Source organism: Oryctolagus cuniculus, chromosome 20 (genome assembly GCF_051225735.1).
Source record: "Oryctolagus cuniculus isolate XC-2025 breed Fujian yellow rabbit chromosome 20, ASM5122573v1, whole genome shotgun sequence".
Lineage (NCBI taxonomy): Eukaryota > Metazoa > Chordata > Mammalia > Lagomorpha > Leporidae > Oryctolagus > Oryctolagus cuniculus.
Window position 1 is genome coordinate 51781436 of NC_142886.1, and position 12376 is coordinate 51793811.

Sequence of the window (12376 nt, forward strand, 5' to 3'; positions counted from 1 at the left end):
CTCTCTGCGCAGAGTCCGGAGTCCCAGGCCCTGGCTCTGTTCTCCACCAGGCTATGGAGTGTAATGGGACCGGGGCGGGGGGGCGGTCCAGTGCCCATGGCCCCAACGCTCCTCCCACGCCTCTGGGTGGCTGTAGCTGGACTTGGCATGTGGCTGCCCTGCAGCCTTCCTGGGGCTCCACCCTGGTCTCCCAGGCCCTGTGTGCCTGGCCCCGGACTTGGACATCTGCCCCTGATGATGGTCTCCTTCCCACTGGGGTGAGAAGCCCCTAGAACCTGCCTGCTGTCTCTGGGCAGCACCGTCCTGGACACCAGACTGGCTGAAGGTTGAGCTCGGACTCCCGGCTGAGAAACAGGGCCCTGTGCCGGTGCACACAGCCCCAGGGGCTCCTCGCCAGGGCTCATGGCTGGCAGCTGAGCAGGCCGTCACGCACCCGACTTGGGTCAGCGCAGCCTCGTGGCCCAGACTCTCACATGGGCGGGGCCCACTCTCACCCCCGCAGTCTGCACCACCACTCAGAGGCTCGCTGAGCACTGGGGGGCTGGGCTGCAGTCTCTGAGCGGCCCCAGGTGGCACAGAGCAGGGACAGGAAGCCGTGATGGGCAGGCGGAGCTGCCCTTGCCTGGTGAGGCGGTGGGGGTGGGAGGGTCCCTGTGCATGGGGTCTTCCTTCGGAGCTCCGATGCCCCAGGTCAGCCCTGTGAGGTATCCCTTTGTCAGCCGTTGCCATCCCATTACACTCCATAGCCTGGTGGAGAACAGAGCCAGGGCCTGGGACTCCGGACTCTGCGCAGAGAGCACCCGTGCTCACCCTTGAAGGAAACCAGAAAGACGAGAGACCCACGAGCACTCTAAGGGACCCCAAGAAGCCCTGACGCCAGGAGCCCACCACCGTGCACCTGTCCCCTCACGGCGGCCTCACCGCCCCCACTGGAGCACAGACAGCGTCCAGGCCACCCCCACCCTGCTGACCAGACACTGGCCCCTGCTTCAGTACAGAGCATGTGCATCTGTGAATCTTGCCTTTTGCCTCAGCTCCGTCCCCGAGGTCACCGCCATGCACATGGTATCCCGCAGCTCCTCCCAGTCTTGGCCTCACCCTTCGACCTGGGCTGGCTTAATTTTTTAAAAACAGTTTTTATTTATTTAAAAGACTAAGAAAGAGAGAGGTCTTCCATACAGTGGTTGACTCCCGGATGTCCACCGTGGCCAAGACCGGCCCAGGGACAAAGCCAGGGGCTGGGGAGTCCCACCCAGGTCTCCCATGTGGGTGGCAGGGACCCAGGCACTTCGGCCGTCCCCTGTTGTCTCCCAGGGTCTGCACTGGCGGGAGCTCAAGGCAGGCACTGCGGTGTGGGGTGTGGGGTGTGGGTGTCGAGGCTGCTGGGCCAGCATTCCAGGGTGGAGGAAGCGAGGCCTTGGGCGCAGGCCTCCTTACGGGGGTCCGTGGGCTCGGCCGTGCATATGGTGACTCCTTCCACGCACAGCCTGGACGCCAGCTGCGACGGCTTGGGACCTTCCGCGCCCACTGCGACTCCGCGCAGGTGCCTGGTGGTGCCTGGAGAATTGTCCCCTTCACTGGTGTGTGCAGGGGCGACTTCTTCCCAACTCTGTCTTCATCCTCCGTGGGCTCTGTGTGAGCTGTGAGCATTTTGCAGAATTCTCACTCAGCACCTGACCTGTCCCCTGTCCTGGGCAGCAGCCACTCGTCACCCCCACACCATGTTTCTGCAGAGCCCGCTGAGGGCTGCAGGTTTGAGAGGTTTCTTTAAAAAAACAACCACCTGAAAGGCGGAGAGAGAGGGAGAGACAGAGAGACTTCCCTCCTCTGGTTCACTCCCCGGATGCCCACAGCAGTAGCGCCTGGGCCAGGCTGAGGTCAGGAGCCAGGAACTCAGTCTGAGTCTCCCGCGTGGGTGGCAGGGACCCAAGCACTCGGATCGTCTCCTGCTGCTGTCCAGGCCGTCAGCAGGGGGCTGGATGGGACGCGGAGTAGCTGGGACTTGAACTGGCGTTCCGGTGTGGGATGCAGGTGTTCAAGTGGCAGCCTGAGCCCCTGCCGTGGGCCACCCCTCGGGCTTTCTGAGCACCCTGCTCCCCCATGCGGGCCGAAGTCCTGCCACTGGTCCCCAGGTCCCCAGGGTCAGCCCTCCCCTCTCGGCTCCGTGGTCATCAGTGAGGAGCAGGTGGGCCTTCCCACCCAGAGCCAGGGTCTCGAAGGAGTGAGTGGAGTGTGGAGGCTCAGAGCCTGCTGGCGTTGACATTTGACGTGGTTTTGACATCATTGTGCAGGTGCAGGGAGTGGAGGTGGCAGGCGACCCCGGTGCCTGGCGCCCAGCTGGGAAGGTTGTGCCTGTGGCCCCTGCTCCAAGTGACACAAACGTGGGATGGGTGTGGGCAAAAGTCCCTTTCCTACAGCCCGCACACAGGTTCTGGACCTGTCCTGGGCAGGCTCTGGGGTCTGAGTCCCCCCAGTGTGCCCCCGACAGTCCCACCGCTCTCCAGCCCTCCTGCGGCTTCTCGCCTCTGCGGGCCCCGGGCCAGGCCCCGTGGAAGGGCACATTCCCAGCCTGCTCTGTGCGCCGGCCAGTCCTGGGGTCAGGGAGGGATGGAGGTGCCCTGCTCCCTGCCCCCTTTCACGTGTGTCCAGGTGGCACCGCCCTGGTAGCGGCACAGTGCAGGCACTGTGTGGTCAGCCCAGAGACCCACCCCACTCCTACCACAGGTTGTTCTCAGCCGGGAACTCGGCACCCCGGAGAAGGTTCTGGCTCCTTGATGGTGCACCCTGGCAGGAGGACAGGTCCTCCCCGGGACAGGCCTGGGACAGGCTGGGCGTTGAAGATGCCCGTACTGGGGGCTGCTTCCTCCCAGGCCCGCCCCTAAGTGGGTGAAGTCCCTGCCCACCATTCGCCCTTGTGGGCCCTTGGGGGAGGGGTGGGAGGCAGATTTTGGCAGAGAAGTTCAGTTCCCGGTGAAACCCCAGACTGGTGGCTGGCCTGGCCCCCACCTAGGCAGGGTCACCAGGAACAGTGGCTGTACCCCCTGGGGTGAGCTGCGCGAGACCAGGAACAGTGGCTGTACACCCTGAGGTGAGCTGCACGAGACCAGGGACAGTGGCTGTACACCCTGAGGTGAGCTGCACGAGACCAGGGACAGTGGCTGTACACCCTGAGGTAAGCTACCCAAGACCAGGGACAGTGGCTGTACCCCCTGGGGTGAGCTGCGCGAGACCAGGGACAGTGGCTGTACCCCCTGGGGTGAGCTGCGCGAGACCAGGGACAGTGGCTGTACACCCTGGGGTGAGCTGCGCGAGACCAGGGACAGTGGCTGTACACCCTGGGGTGAGCTGCACGAGACCAGGGACAGTGGCTGTACACCCTGGGGTGAGCTGCACGAGACCAGGGACAGTGGCTGTACACCCTGGGGTGAACTACGCAAGACCAGGGAGTGAGATCCCACCTCCGTGGCGAAGACGCCACGGTGGAGGCCAAGCTGTGGCTGGGGCTGTTCCCAGGAGAGACACAGCCACAGCCTCGCCTGCCAGGGCCAGAGTGTGGCGTGTCCAGCTCTGGACGCAGCTGTGGGACATCGGGGTCCTGACTTGTCTGTGGTGGGGCCACCCACAGGGCAGCGGCCGGCTGGCTAGGACGCTGCCCTTCTCTCCTCACTAGCAGGGAGCAGGCTTGTGCACTGGGGAAAGCTAAGCTCGGCCAGGGAGAGCTGGTGGCCAGCCCGGCCGCCCTGGCACAGCTCGGTGACAGCTCAGAGCCCTCAGCCCTGCAGCGTTGCACACAGACCTCTCGGCAGTCGCTCAGCCGCGTGTGGACAGCCCCGAGGACACCTGCACCTGGCCTGGTGCGTGGTCTTCCTCTGCCTGCAGGGCCGCAGCGTACAGAGGACGCCTGGCCAGCTGCTGGCACGGCTTGACTGCCTCGGGGGCGGACGTGCAGCCCCACGGAGGGCAGCTCCTGGAGACAAAAGGCCACGGTCTCCCTGCTGATGCAGTGCATGGTCAGCAGGTTTGGGGCCCACAGCTGTGGCCCTGAGGGCGGCTGTCGCTGTGCTGCCCCTCGTGCCAGACGGGCAGAGTGGGCATTGGGGGTCTTGGAGGGAAGTTGCTTTTGGGGATCTTGTCTTCAGGCTCCGTGCTGCCACGGGCCCTCCTGGGGTCCCAGAGCCCCCTGTGTCTGGGGTTAGCGTGGTTTTCTTGTGAGCCTACAGGTGCACTGCTCCTCTGTGGACACTGAGGGCTGGCCCGTGCAGGCTGTCACTGCCATGCAGTTGCCACCTCCTCGGAGGACAGTGTCGTCGGGGGCTTGGACTCTGCTTGCCTGCTGCTGGGCCGCAGGTCCTCTATGGCAGGGAAGACCCCCAACCTGGGCCCTGGGCCCTGACCCGTGTCCTTGGTGCTTTGTCCCTGTCTCCTGGGCGTGCTGTCCACCAGCGAGGCACATCCTACAGCAGTGTGTGACGCTTCCAGGAGGTCACCTCTGGCTGGGCAGGGGGAAAGGGCCGGCAGAGTCCAAGGGGCAGGGGAGGCTGGGGAAGGAGGCTTGGGGTAGGTTCTGGGTGGACCCAGGGACGCTGGGGAGGGGCCACCGTTGAGCCTGGGCTTTCTGTCTTAGAGGGAGCTTGTCAAGGACAGCAAAGGGTGGGGCCGGCATCCCGGTGCAGAGGGTTACGCTGCAGCCTGCAGTGCCAGCATCCCACATGAGCCCTGGTTTGAATCCCGGCTGCTCCACTTCTGATCCAGCTCCCTGCTAGTGCACCTGGGAGAGCAGCAGCAGGTGACCAAGTGCTTGAGCCCCTGCACCCAGGTGAGATACCCAGGTGGAAATCTAGGCCCCTACCTTTGACCTGACCCAGCTCCAGCCATTGTGGCTGTCGGGGAGGGAACTAGTGGATGGAAGATCTTTCTTTCCTTGTAATTCTGCCTTTTAAATCAATCTTAAAAAAGAAAAATGAGAGCAGAGGTGGAGAGGTGGTGGTCACACAGAGTGCTGTGCACACATGGTGTTTCACACGCAGACCTGGGCCTGTGCCCCCTCCTGGAGATAAGCAACGGCTGGACGCCCGGCCACAGCCAGCTGCCACTCCAGCTCGCACGGAGCAGTGTGGGTGCGCAGTGCTCTGGGGTGAGCAAGGCCTGAGTTTTCCAGCGTCCAGCGTCCTGGCCCTGCACGTGTGTCCAGTGCACATCTTGCCAGGGCCTTGCGACTCCAGTGATCCAGCTCTGCCCGACTCATGTCCTGCTCCGCTGCGAGATGGGGAGGACATCCGGACCTCTCCACAGTCTGTCCATCTCCCTCCCCGCCCCCGACTGTTTCTTAATCTTACTGTTTTCTTGTTGCATGGTAGCTGTAAAGTAACACACGGGTCACATGTATACGGTTGACTTTGTGATGTGCGGTACAGGGGTTAATGTACCTGGCTGGCATTCAGTGATGTGTACATGGTGAAGTGTATGTTAATGTGTGCACGGTTGGCATTTAGTGGCACTCATGGTCATCAGCGTGTCCACGGTTGGTGGTGGGTGGCACGCGTGGTCGTCAGTGTGTCCACGGTTGGTGGTGGGTGGCACGCGTGGTCGTCAGCGTGTCCACGGTTGGTGTTGAGTGGCACGCGTGGTCGTCAGCGTGTCCACGGTTGGTGTTGGGTGGCACGCGTGGTCGTCAGCGTGTCCACGGTTGGTGGTGGGTAGCACGCGTGGTCGTCAGCGTGTCCACGGTTGGTGTTGGGTGGCACGCGTGGTCGTCAGCGTGTCCACGGTTGGTGGTGGGTGGCACTCGTGGTTGTCAGCGTGTCCACAGTTGGTGTTGAGTGGTCAGTGCTCAGTGGTGCTGAGTGGTCCACAGTTGGCACTGAGTGGTGTGCGGGGGTATTAGCGTGAACATGGTCCATGTGGACTGGTGCTTGCCCGGTCGCGTCCTTACCAGCTCTGCCCAACGACTGCCGAGTGAAGCCAGGGTCCCAAGGTTGCCGTGGCACACGCCGGGGAGGACCTGTTTCTTACAAGTCAGCCCTGTTTGCGGCGGCTGGTGGCCAGCAGGGGAAGCCGAGGACTGCACAGGTGCCTGGTGCCCAGGGAGACAGTCTCGCGTCTCCTCGCTGGCCCTACTGCCACTGCGGGAGTGCAGAGGTGTGGGGGTGTGGGTGCTCAGGGGCGGTGGCTGGAAGAGAAGGAGGTGGCGTGCACATGGGGCGCGGGGCCCCCGTCCTGGGAGGACTGAGTGGAACCCCCATTCCAACTGCCTGCCGCTCGGATCCCCTCCCCACGGGCCGTGCGCCCAGCTGGCAGGGCGGCTCTGCACTCCAGGGGTGAGTGGATGAGGTGTCCGTGCACCCCGTGTTCCTGAGAGGCAAGGGGGTCGCCGGTGAGGGCCACTCCTTCCTCCTGCCCCGGTGCTCGTTGGTGGGAGCGTGGCCGGCCTCTGTGGCAGCTGGTCAGAGAGCAGCCATGTGCGGCAGCAGCTGCACTGGTGCAGGCTCAGAGGAGCCCCGAGTGGGGGCTGGGAGAGAGGGGTGCACCCCGGATCACAGCATCCCCACTTCCAACGGCCAGACTGGGAGACAGAGAAGCAAGGGGCCCCCATGGTGTGGCCCAGTGAGTGAGGGAAGCCACGGAGGGTGCTGGGGGCTGGGCCGCTGTCGGATGAGGGTGCTGTAGGAGGCAGGGTGGGGGCGCCTGTGTGCTGTCCCGTCCCCTGGCTCTCTGGGCACAGTGTCTGCCCTGTGGTGCCCGGCCCAGCAGTGCACCACGTGTGGGGTCTGCAGGGGCTAACAGGACTGGTCACCTCCAGAGTGACCTAGTGCTCACTGAGCACACAGGACTCCCCTAGGACCCCCTGCCCTCTGCTCTGGCCCTCAGCCTCTGGGTGTCCAGGTGCCCAGACCGCAGCCGGCGGCTCCGCCTCCCTCCCCCTCCCCCTCCCCCGTGTTCACAGCGGCTGCCTTGAGAAGTTGGGGAGGAAAGCGCATGGGGACCGGGCTTGTGGAAGGGCGGGGACAGCAGGGCCGCGCTGCTCATGTCTTCGGGCTGTGACCACCGCCTGCTGCACCCCCACCCAGCTAGGACACGGGGAGGGGGCTGTGAGGGAGGGGATGGAGCTGGTGACAGCTGGTGGCGTCAGCCACTCGTCCACACGCATCCTCCTGATGGCGTCTTCAGAGGCAAGGGTGGGGACAGTGCCTCCCTGCACTCCTGCTCCTACGTCTCCTTATTTATTTATTGTAAGATTTATTCATTTATTTGAAACAGAGTTAGAGAGGTCTTCCATCGCTGGTTTACTCCCCAAATGGCCACAACAGCCAGGGCTGTGCCAGACCAGAGCCAGGAGCCAGGAGCTTCTTCCAGGTCTCCCATGTGGGTGCAGGGGCACAAGGACTCGGGTCTCTTCCACTGTCTTCCCAGGCCACAGCTGGGAGCTGGATCGCAAGTGGAGCAGCCGGGACTTGAACTGGCGCCTGCATGGGATACTGGCACCATAGGAGGCAGCTTTACCTGCTACACCACAGCAGCCCCCCCCATCTCTTTAAAGAAATTGGCTGATGTGTGTCTGGGATGTCACCGTGTGCCAGTGAGAGGACAACGGTGATGCCGGGTGTGGGCGTCTGCTGCTGCCGAATCCCTCACAGCCACCAGGGCCTCAGGCCTGGGCCCCGGCACAGGTGCAGGGCAGGTGGGCTTCCAGGCATTCCCTCGCGTTCTCCGAGAGGCCCTGCTGGCGCACGTCAGCTGAGGCGTGGACCCTTCCTGGAAACCAGCCTGGGGTGAAGCACACAGGTGCAGTTGGCCAGGCCCTGCTGCACAGGGGGCTCTGCTGCCTCGGTGCCGCTGGCTGTGGGCTCCCGGGACAGATCTTAGGTTACGGCAGGGAAGTCAGACCCGGGGCTCCCGGGACAGACCTTAGATTATGGCAGGGAAGTCAGATCTGGGGCTCCCGGGACAGACCTTAGGTTACGGCAGGGAAGTCAGACCCGGGGCTCCTGGGACAGACCTTAGGTTACGGCAGGGAAGTCAGACCCGGGGCTCCCGGGACAGACCTTAGATTATGGCAGGGAAGTCAGATCTGGGGCTCCCGGCACAGACCTTAGGTTACGGCAGGGAAGTCAGACCCGGGGCTCGGGGACAGACCTTAGGTTACGGCAGGGAAGTCAGACCCGGGGCTCCCGGCACAGACCTTAGGTTACGGCAGGGAAGTCAGACCCGGGGCTCCCGGCACAGACCTTAGGTTACGGCAGGGAAGTCAGACCCAGGGCTCCCACTGTCGCTCTGTGGGGCGGGGTCTAGTGGGGTGTCCTGTTTGCAGCTGCTCAGCCGCTCGGGTCTGTAAACAGCAGCCGCGGTAACGTCCTGGCCCGGCCTCATGTCCACCCTGCAGCCCGGGACACTCCACAGGTCCCCACACCCGCTCTGCGTCCCGGGGAGCCGGCCGCCGTGGGCGTCCAGGGCACCTGCGCTCTCGCTCCCTCAGCTGCGTTGCCAGGGTGGCCGTCTGCCGCCCTGGTTCTGAGGTGGCCGCTTCTTCACCAGCACTTGGTTTTGGCTTTCTTGCTGTTTATCTTTTTTTTTTTTAAAGCCATTCTTTGGGGGCAAAACAGCATTTATTTATTCGAAAGGCACAATGGCAGCAAGAGAGGGAGAGACAGAAATGTTCCATCCGCTGTCTGCTGATTCAGATGCCCACAGCAGCCAGGTCAGGGCCAGGCCAAGGCCAGGAGCCAGGACTTCCTCCTGGGTCTCCCCTGCCAGTGGCAGGGACCCGCGCACTGGGCTGTCGCTGCTGCCCCCGAGCGGCCTCTCAGGAGCTGGATGGGCAGCGGGAGCCCAGCACTGGAGCGTGGGACGCACTCCCAGGAGCCTCGCTCTTGGTGAGGGCTGCTTCAAATATCTTGGTCACTTTGTGTTAGGTGGCTGCTTTGAGAATTCTTTGTCGTCTGGACAAAACCCTTTGTCCAACACGAGGTCTGCAAATATTTCCTCCCACACTTAGCTCGTCTCACATAACAGGGTTTTTCACAGAGCAGAAGTTTTGCATTTTTAGAGCCCGAGTTACCGCTCGCTCTCTGTGTTCGTCTCTGGGCCGCTTTGTCCTCCCCGCGCTGTCCGGACTCTCGTAGGCTTTGAGTCTCGGAATTTGCTCCCTGTCCGTGCTGGGATGGCTGGCGTTCTTTGGCTTTCCACGTGTGATCCGTGCGAAGTCTTGCTGGGGCCTGACGGGCTTTTGCTGGCTCTGCCATCAGTGTGGGCACCTGAGCAGCCCGGCCGCTGGCACCTCTGGCACCTGCCGTCAGCGTGGGGGCGCCCAGCTCGCAGATAGATGGACGCACCGCTCCCTTGCCGCGTGTGCAGCTGCTGTGGGTGCACCGAGGCTGGTGTGGGCTGTGTGGCCCTGCTGAGCTCCTGGAGGGGCTGTTCTCACATACCCCGGCCCCGAGGCTCTGGATGTCTGCAAGGGGAGGGTTTATTTTTCTCCCTGCCCTCACTGCGCGAGGCCGAGGAACGGTTCCGGGACCATTTGCCTGTGCCTGGTCCTGGGGACAGCACGTAGTCCGTCGTTATTCAGTGTGGTGTTAGCCCTAAGCTTTTGCTTTTCTTTGTAAGATTTGTTTATTTGAGGGCCGGCACTGTGGCGTAGCGGGTAAAGCTGCCGCCTGCAGTGCCGCATCCCATACAGGCGCTGGTTCGAGTCCCAGCTGCTCCTCTGCTGATCCAGCTCTCTGCTGTGGGCTGGGAAAGCAGAGGAAGGTGGCCCAAGTGCTTGGGCTGCTGCACCTGCGTGGGAGACCGGAGGAACTTCCTGGCTCCTGATTTCGGATAGCACAGCTCCGGCCATTGCGGCCATCTGGGGAGTGAACCAGCTGCTGGAAGACTCTGCTTCTCCTCTCTCTGTATAACTCTGACTTTCAAATAAATACATAAATCATAAAAATTAAAGATTTATTTATTTGAAAGCAGAGTGATAGAAGGGGGGGAGCTTCCATCTGCTGGCTCGCTCCGCAAATGGCTGTAGCACGTACGGCTGGGCCACGCTGAAGCCAGGAGCCTGGCACTCCACCTGGTCTCCTGCGTGAGTGGCAGGGGCTGGCGGGGTTCGCAGGGAGCTGGATCACAAGCAGAGCTGCCAGGACTGAAACCTGGGCTCCAGTGGGGTTGGGGGTGTGGCAAGTGCTGGCCGTGCTCACGGGCCTCCCACGCTGGCCATCCTCACGGGCCTCCCACACTGGCCATGCTCACGGGCCTCCCACGCTGGCCATGCTCACGTGCCTCCCACGCTGGCCGAGCTCACGGGCCTCCCACGCTGGCCGAGCTCACGGGCCTCCCACGCTGGCCATGCTCACGGGCCTCCCACGCTGGCCGAGCTCACGGGCCTCCCACGCTGGCCATGCTCACGGGCCTCCCACGCTGGCTGAGCTCACGGGCCTCCCACGCTGGCCGTGCTCACGGGCCTCCCACGCTGGCCCTGCTCACGGGCCTCCCACGCTGGCCGAGCTCACGGGCCTCCCACGCTGGCCATGCTCACGGGCCTCCCACGCTGGCCGAGCTCACGGGCCTCCCACGCTGGCCATACTCACGGGCCTCCCACGCTGGCTGAGCTCACGGGCCTCCCACGCTGGCCGTGCTCACGGGCCTCCCACGCTGGCCCTGCTCACGGGCCTTCCGCGCAGGTGTCCGCCGTCTCCTCCAGCCACGTGGTCACTCGGCCGCTGTGTCACTCCCCGGGACCTCGGGGCCTCCCTGCCAGCTTCTGTGACGGTGCCCGGGTCACTGGGTCCAGCATCACACTGAGAATTCCAGAAACCAGCAGTCCCTAAGAAGTGGCATCGCGGTGAAATCTGCGCCCGCCTCGGACTGCCCGCCGTGGGCCGCTGGGCAGGAGGGCGCCTGTGTGCACAGGGGCCACACGCCGCTGGGGTCTGGGGCTGGGCCCTGCCTTGATTGCCGGCCTGGCTCGGGACGTGCTGGGAGGGGTTTCGGCTGAGCTTTCTCGTGAGCTGACGGCCGCTGGTGCTGGAAGCAGCTCGCGATCGCTCCTCCCACTCGCTGGGGCTGGGAGAGGGCGCCCGCAGGTGGCACGGGGAGTGAGGGCGTCCCCTGCACACGCACACGCAGGGTGGGGCCTCTGCCCTGTGAGGGAGGCCCTGGGGGCTCTGCGTGGCCGTCAGACCGCCAGGCCCTGGAATTCTGCTTCGTCCCTGACGGCGTTCTTGTCCCTGAGAGCGCACACGAGTGCGGCGTGTGCCGGGGCCGGGGCCGGGCGGGTCTCTGCACCCTGATTTGGTGCTCCCGCTGTTTGAGCTTCAGTCCTTTTGCCGAGGAGACCGGGCTTGGTCACATTCAACTCCACTCCAAACGCACGCGAAGCGTCTCCAGGGCTCAGACGCTGCACTTGGGGCGTTTCGGGGGCTCCCTGCCTGCCTGGTGCCCTGCGGGAGCCCCAGCCCCCAGCCCCCCGCCATCCTCTCGGGGTCTCAGAGACTGCCGGGGGCACCTTCGTGTGCCTCCTGCCTGCTGCGGAGCCAAGGCACGCCCTGCTGGCCGAGGCCTCGTGTCTGCCCGGGCCGTCTCCAGGCTCAGTGCGACACAGATGGCCTCCTTGCTGACACCAAGTGGCCGCGACGGGCCTTTTATGAATGAGTGGACAGGTGCTGAGGAGCCCCCGGCCCGCCTGGCCCCCTGTGCCTGCTGCCTGTGCCAGGAGGTTGAGGCTGCTTCGGTATCCCGTGTTGCACCGCACGGCTGCTCAGATGGGTGTGGAGGCCCAGGCCTCTCCGAGGACGTGCCGCTGTGCCAGGCAGGCAGGACCCCCACCTGTGCTGCATCCACCCTGTGGCAGACGTCTGAGACCGGCCTTTCAGGAGGAATATGAGCCAGGCTACCTCTGGAAGGCTGGCGGGCGCTGCGTCGTCTTTGGAGCCCGTGGCTGTCCTGGTGTCTCACTGGGTCACGCAGGGCACATGGTCGGGCCAGCGCTGTTGGGGCGATGTGCGCCCACACAGGGCCGTGGGGAGTCCCCTATCACACATGGAGGCTCACTCCAGGGTGGGGGCATCTGGACCTGTGCTCCAGTGGACGCCATCTCCCTGGTCTGTGTCCTGCAGTCGGAGACACAGGGCAGCCTGGCGGGGCTGGGGGTGGGCACCTGGGGGGGCTGGGCACCAGGCTGAGCGCCTGTGCTCTCGACTTGCAGTGGGCGGCCTGGCGGGGCTGGGGCGGGCTCCTGGCGGTCCTGGCACCAGGCTGAGCGCCTGTGCCCGGCAGGTTGTGCAGCCTGGCGGGGCTGGGGCGGGCTCCTGACGGTCCTGGCACCAGGCTGAGCGCCTGTGCCCGGCAGGTTGTGCAGCCTGGCGGGGCTGGGGCGGGCTCCTGGCGGTCC

At 64.4% G+C, this 12376-nt stretch overlaps 1 protein-coding gene across 13 annotated transcripts in view; it reads left to right on the forward strand.

The window, feature by feature from the left end:
- PACS2 (phosphofurin acidic cluster sorting protein 2) overlaps positions 1-12376 on the forward strand; it is a 45132-nt gene that overhangs the window by 7387 nt on the left and 25369 nt on the right. The window lies entirely within an intron of this gene.